Raw genomic sequence first — 6,736 nt, 5'->3', positions numbered from 1 at the left:
CGGGACTAAAGGACCCCCCTTTAGTCCCGGATGCTTGCTCCCGGGTGGGGAACCGGGACTAGAGGGGGTTCCCCACCGGGAGTAAAGCTCTGTTCTGTACCAGTGATAGTACAGCTGTGAGGGCTACATGGCTCTTGCTTTAGCTCAGCATGAGGACCTTTTCTAGCTTGTTAGTGGTTACCTTTATGGCACAAGAGGGGCTTCGACTGGTATGACCTTTGCCTGCCAGGTTGAGTGCATTTTGGTTTCTTGGTTTTTTGTCGGTCAATCCTTGGAGGGGGATTCATGCTTATTAATGGGGAAACCTTATCTGCCCTAACTTGTTAGACGAACCTTTGAAAGGCTTCATAGTGAACCCTACCGACCTTCCTTGGTAGTGGGTCAAGAGGTTGGATGCCTCGGGCGAAAGGGTAAATCACGACTCACAGTGAAAGTGTACAACCTCTGATGAGTGTAAAACTGGTATATCAGTCGTGCTCACGGTCACGAGCGGCCTTGGACCCTTATGGAATGGACTGAAGAACACGGATGATACCGATGATGAAGATGCATACTAATGATTACTGTTTATGCTGTTCATTATTCATATTTACCTGATCATGTGTCTGTATGGGCTTGTGAATAAACTTGTTGTCACCTAATTGCTAAAAGATGACTCATTAAAAGCTAATCGCAGTCAACCAGTGTTAGCCTTTTGAGCCTCATGAACCCATGTTATATTTGTTGAGTACGACATGTACTTACGCTTGCTTTACTTTTTAAATCTTTGGAAAAATCTCGGATGGGTACCAGATTGCTAGTATGGAGGAGTTAGGCTTGTGATCAACCAGTCAGTTATCCCTATGGATTGGAGTCTTCACCCAAAGATCGGAGTTGTCTTTCCGCTGTTTGCTGTCTAAGGTTATATCCTTTATATTAAGTACGTTATATATTGAGCATTGTCTTTTGATATTACCCTTATTTGTAGCTATATATGAGATTTGACTTCCTGGGCTCATATATGGTGCGTATCTGGTTTTGTTCTTAAAACCGGGTGCTACATGGCAGTATGTTGTCCACCAGTAAAATAGCCTTTTCAAGGCACAAAGTCAAAGCTTTAAATTAGCCATTGGAAAAAAATCAGTGATGTTACTGTTGGTGCTATAAATTGTTGGGAAAGACAATACACACCAAGTGAAATGGATGTTATAGATATATTTGGTGGATGATTAGTGCATGAAAAGCTATATGTCGGAATGAAATTAGTTGTTGTCTTTGATAATACTTGTATATATCAAACAATCAAAAAAGCCGCTGTCAAACATGTCCACAATTTAATATTCTGCACTTTGCCATCTTCTTATAAAAGATGCTCTGATCTTCTGGATTGATATCATGCATCATCGGATGACATCTCCAAATACTTATTTTTGTCTAGTGGATTTAATTAACAAAATTATGTTAACTTCTGGCCAATAATAATATTACAAGTACACGGACGCAGCTAGCGTAGAAGTGGCTCTGGTCCTCTGGCATGTTGACGAAGAACCCCCTCCCTCATCAGGATGAAGTGTAGCGTCTCCTAATACACATTACTCCCTCCGTCTCAAAATATAAGGCGTTATTTAACTTGGTACGGTCTTCAAGAACATATTTTGACCTATAATGTTTCTTATAATATAAAACTTATGTGAACATAAGTTTGATCATTAGAAAGTATTTCTAAATACAAATCTAATGTAACTATTTTTGTAATATAAACTTTTTGTATAATTAGGTTAATTGTTAGTCAAAGATAACAAAGTTTGAATTTTGAAATACGTGTAGGCCTTACATTCATCAAGATCTTACCTCTTCCTAGCCACGTTCTTCTTCTTCTCATTCCTCCACGTACAGTTGCATGCAATATATACTCATCTCTATATGGTTATAGATGGCATTGGATATACTCGCGACATCCGGTCAGACAGACAGATCACATATCTGTATACAGTATACATACATACATCCACACATTGCATTTCAAGTGTAAACCTATAGCTACTCCATAAAACGATATGATCCCATGCATAGATGCGACGTTTGATGGATGAATTTATTGACACGCATCCTCTGCATGCGGCGGCCATTAATTAATTTAATATAATTAGCAAGCAGATAAGCAAATTATAACACTATGCCCAAGCTCTTTGTGTCTTTTTTTTCCGGTTAGTTAGAAGAAAGATCTAGTATCGATGGTATAGTGGTGCCATGCAATGTTATAGCATGACAAATACGTTGCATATATACATGTGCTTGTATATGACATACACATCAAAAAGTATGCAACCACATCAAATATGTTCTTATTAGCGGTACCAAATACGTCCAATTCAACATAGAACAATGGAAGCACCAAGAGTGCTCCAGTACATTTGAAAGCAGAAGCAGCATGAATCTCGAAGTAATAAAGCTGAAGATACAGCTCATCTGCTCTACATCCATGAGACTCTTCACTGGAAACGAGGCACTCCATTTATTTTACATTATCCTCATATCTCACATCATCCAGCAAATACTGAACCACACATTTATTAGCATATTGATCGAGTATTTATTTAGAGGTGTGCAGCCTTACGGGTAGACTTCGATGACACCACGAGCTCCTATTTTCTTAACAATCTTATAGTCGGAGAAACCAGCTTTAGTGAATATCTGGCGCCAGTCATTTTCAGTACGCTGCCTGCCTCTCGTATTCACCATCATGAGCATGTCCATCAGGAGTTGGGCTTCATACATTATTGGGCCCATGTAAGGCCCAAGAAGTATTTCTATAATGATCACCTTGCCTCCCTCTTCTTTGGAAGCAATTGCCTTCCTGATTTGCTCTAGGATCTTCACACAATCCTCGTCGCTCCAAAAGTGCAGTACAAGCTACAAAACATAATGCCATATACACAAGTTTAACAATTCATAATAATTGAATCTGTCAATTTCAATTATGTAAATAGTGGGCTTCGTTTCGCAAAAAAAAGGCGGTGTCCTCTATCTATACCTAATATTAAAGCGGCAAAATTTGTTTCCATCTATTTTTGTCGTACACGTCCCCTAACTACTAGGACAGTGAAGAGTTTCTTTCATCCTGCTTTTTCTACATCACAAACTGCGCTCACGCATTCCAGGTTTCGTATGTGACACGGACGCATGATCCATACTCATATGAGTTAGAACAACTGGCGTATAGTGATGATAATTGTGAAATCGACTCCAATACGCATTGGGTCACGTCCAATGTATCTCGTACGTGGCCTGGACCCATCACCCGCGCTTATATGAATTAGAACAACTCGCACTGCACGTATTAGGTTCCGTTGCAACGTACGGACGCATTTGCTAGTAAACTATAAAAAGCTATAGCTGGTTATAGCGGATGCTATTTAATCTAGTGATTTTTAGAGAAAACATGAAAATTCTTAACTAATTATGCATCTAAACATTTAGCTAAAGAAAATTTCATGAAAATAGATACTCAAATACATGTACAGGCTCCAGGAGAGCATGTATCCATGTCAATTAATTAATATTCACGAAATCACTCAACATACTCACAGTTACTATCAACATTCATATCCATTCAACACTGAGTATCCAGTGATTTCATAATTATTTAATGGTTCTTAAGTAGAGAGCATGATGGATAGAAATAGATTATACTTCTTTAGAGTAAGGAATGGATATTTGCCTTGATTACCATTAACAGTGCTAAAATATTCCGTGGATAAGCAAAATAGTGGTGTTTATAGAGAAGCTAAAGCGTCAATAGCGGTAATAGTGGAATAATTGGCAACATCGTTGTGGTAAAAAATTCGATGCCAAAAAATCTTTAGTGGAGCAATAGGAGGGCTATAGCGGGGTATTTACAACTATTATCAATTTGTATGCAAAAGATGAGTCTGTATGGCACAAACAAAACTCTACTTCAGATTTTTAACTGTAGTGAAGCATGCGTGTGAGAGTGAATTCTATGATATTTTTTGTTTCCCAATTTAATTCATACCTTGAGCATCACAGCCTGAGCAGGCGGGATGGTGTGGAACAAATCACCCGTGACATTGCTAACAGCATCATCAGCTGGTGCTGCAGGTGTCGTCGTCGTCTCAACAACCCTTGGAAGGTTCAGCACGGTGCATTTGATGTCAGGGAACGCCTTGATGATCGCCTTCGCGCTGGTGTTTCCCTGTCTACCACAGCAATAGGTCAGTGAGTGAAGGCCACTGAAAACATCACTGCACTCCCGTATTATCGTCCCGATCGCCAGGTTGTCGTGTGCAGCGACACCTTCTTCCACGATCCTGTCAAGCTCTTCGTCGAGAAGTTTTGTGCTCTCATGGACGAGGGGCACACCATGTAAATCCTCGAACGGCGACTGCAGCGGCTCGGGCAGATCCTTCTTGAACCAGTCGGCCAGAGACAAGCCGGCCTCAACATAGTGCCGGGAGACGGTTGCGAGCACGAAGTACTTCTGGTAGGTGTGGTCCTCCGATTCCACACCTTCTACCAGGAGCCAGGAGAGTGGGTTGAGGCGGTACACAGGCCTCCGCTCCATCTCCATTGCTGCCGTCAGAAGCGAAGATCCCCGACGTGATCCAGCAGCCGCATGATGCGACCGAGGAATGGAAGCTTGGTCTTGGGGAGGGACAACGCGGTCACCAGGTCCAGCAGCGTGGTCGAGCCTCCAAGGTCATGTATGGCAGTTGGGATGTGGAGCTCGACGGCGCACTTGAGCGCCATGGACGTGAGGTAGTAGAGGCTGTGGCGCCATAGGTCGGCTTGCGCCTGCAGCAGCTCGGCATCGGTGGGAGCTATGGCTTGAGAAGGAGCTGCCATTCTTGGTATCTCAGGGTCACGCGGTGTATATCTTTCTTGCCGTTTGTGTGTGTTGGTTTGCTGCTCTAAGGTTTGTTTGCGTACTAGGGTTTAAATAGCTGCTGGCTGAGCGATCCATCCAGGTACACTTGTCCTTGGTTAGGTCTTGGTGTAGGTCTAAGTAGGTAGTTGAGTGTTATCACAAAAAATCAGACGCCATTAGTTTAATGTTCGCGTGGGCGGAAAGTTTGACTTGTTGATTCAGTGTATCGCAGAAATCAGTAAACTATAGAGCGCGTGGATGGCGAGGTGGTGTCAGTATTAAATTTATTATTTCCAGGAATGCGAACGGGGAGCTGCCACCTGCCATGCATTCCACTCCCTTCGCGTCTTAATTTGCAAAGTCACTTTAGCAGTGTGCACGGCGCCGCGCGCATCCCAGGTATAAGATGCTATACACCAGTAACTAAAAGTAGCATACAAGTACACCAGTAACTAAAAGTAGCATACAAGTACACGAAATTAGTATCATTTGCATGTACGACTTAACCAGTAATAAAAGAGCTGCATACAAGTACACGGCACAGTATACTAGTAAGAAGCTATAAGAAGAACTTTTCGTTTGCAAGTACAGATATCAAGCTTTAGATTATGCACATGCCGGGCGCTGACCTCCGGCTTGCGTCACTCCTGGGTCTCCGCCCAAAGGAATTCATGGAAACAATACATAGAGAAGAGCATGGAGGCGATGTCTGTCTACTTGTGTCACTTCTCTCTCTCTTTTGAAAAAGACACTCAAGAGAGTGCCTCATATATCATATATATATAGCTTTACCAAAGGGCAAACATGAAATGACTTCTAAGAAATAAGAGTGCATTGAAGATCCAGACAGTCATCTTCTTCCTTTAATCGTCCATTGCCTGTCGAAGATTGAAAAACATTGTGAAGAGAAAAAACGACACTGATGTGGTTTTCAGGAAATCATAAAAATAGGCTGAAAAATAGGGAAAAAAATTTATACCGGGGGAGATAACCCCACCGGACAGCCACTCAATCGCGCGTCGCAAGTGTCAAGTCACGCTGATTTTTCAAGCGAAAAATGCGTGCTTCACGGCCACCAGCACTCAAACCCCTGACCTCTTGCTTCACGTCTTCGGCCCTTAACCACTCCACCTGTGAGATGCTTGTGTCCAAATGAGATATTCGTCCTAGCCATTTTATGTTCATCTGATTTCGAAATGAGTATTTGGGACCCTAAACGATTTTCAAATGAAAAGTTATCAAGTACAAAGTTTTATAACTCTTCAAGATCTACAACTTTGGTTCTGGTCATTTATTCATCCGAGGTCATTTGAAGAATCTGAATTTCAAATGTGAGAAAATTCTATAGTAATTTCTGTTGGATAAATGATTTCAAATTTAAAAGTTGTCAACTACAAAGTTGCACAGCTTTTCGAGATCTACAACTTTTGTTTTGGGTGTTTCTCCATCCGAGGTCGTTTGAAAAATTCAAATTTTAAATTTGAGAAATAAAACGTAATTTTCATTAGATAAATGGTTTCAAATAAAAAAGTTAACAACTACAAAGTTGCATAACTTTTCGAGATCTATAACTTTTTTTTTGTTGCTTCTCCATTCAAGATTCGCAAATGCCACTACACATTTACTTATGACTATGGAACATATGCCTTTAGTTGGTATTAACTTCTATGAAATCTTGCGAATCAAATAGGGTCACATCATAATGACTTCAAATAAGAAACTTGTAAACTACAAACTTGCATAACTTTTCAATATCTACAACTTTTGTTTTGGTCACTTCTCGATTCGAGGTTCTTAACTACAACTGCACACTCACTTATGACTATGGAGAATATGGACTCCTTTGGTATTAACTCTACAAACTCTTGT

The 6,736-nt window shown here is 41.0% G+C and overlaps 1 pseudogene; it reads right to left on the bottom strand.

The window, feature by feature from the left end:
- Nucleotides 1-2,300: 2,300 nt before the first annotated feature.
- LOC136482781 (probable O-methyltransferase 2) lies at nt 2,301-4,913 on the bottom strand (annotated as a pseudogene).
- Between the last annotated feature and the right edge of the window lie 1,823 nt (nt 4,914-6,736).

The sequence above is a fragment of the Miscanthus floridulus genome, chromosome 9, assembly GCF_019320115.1.
Source record: "Miscanthus floridulus cultivar M001 chromosome 9, ASM1932011v1, whole genome shotgun sequence".
Taxonomy (NCBI): Eukaryota; Viridiplantae; Streptophyta; class Magnoliopsida; order Poales; family Poaceae; genus Miscanthus; species Miscanthus floridulus.
Note: the sequence above shows the minus strand (reverse complement) of the source record. Positions and strands in the feature narration are given on the sequence as shown.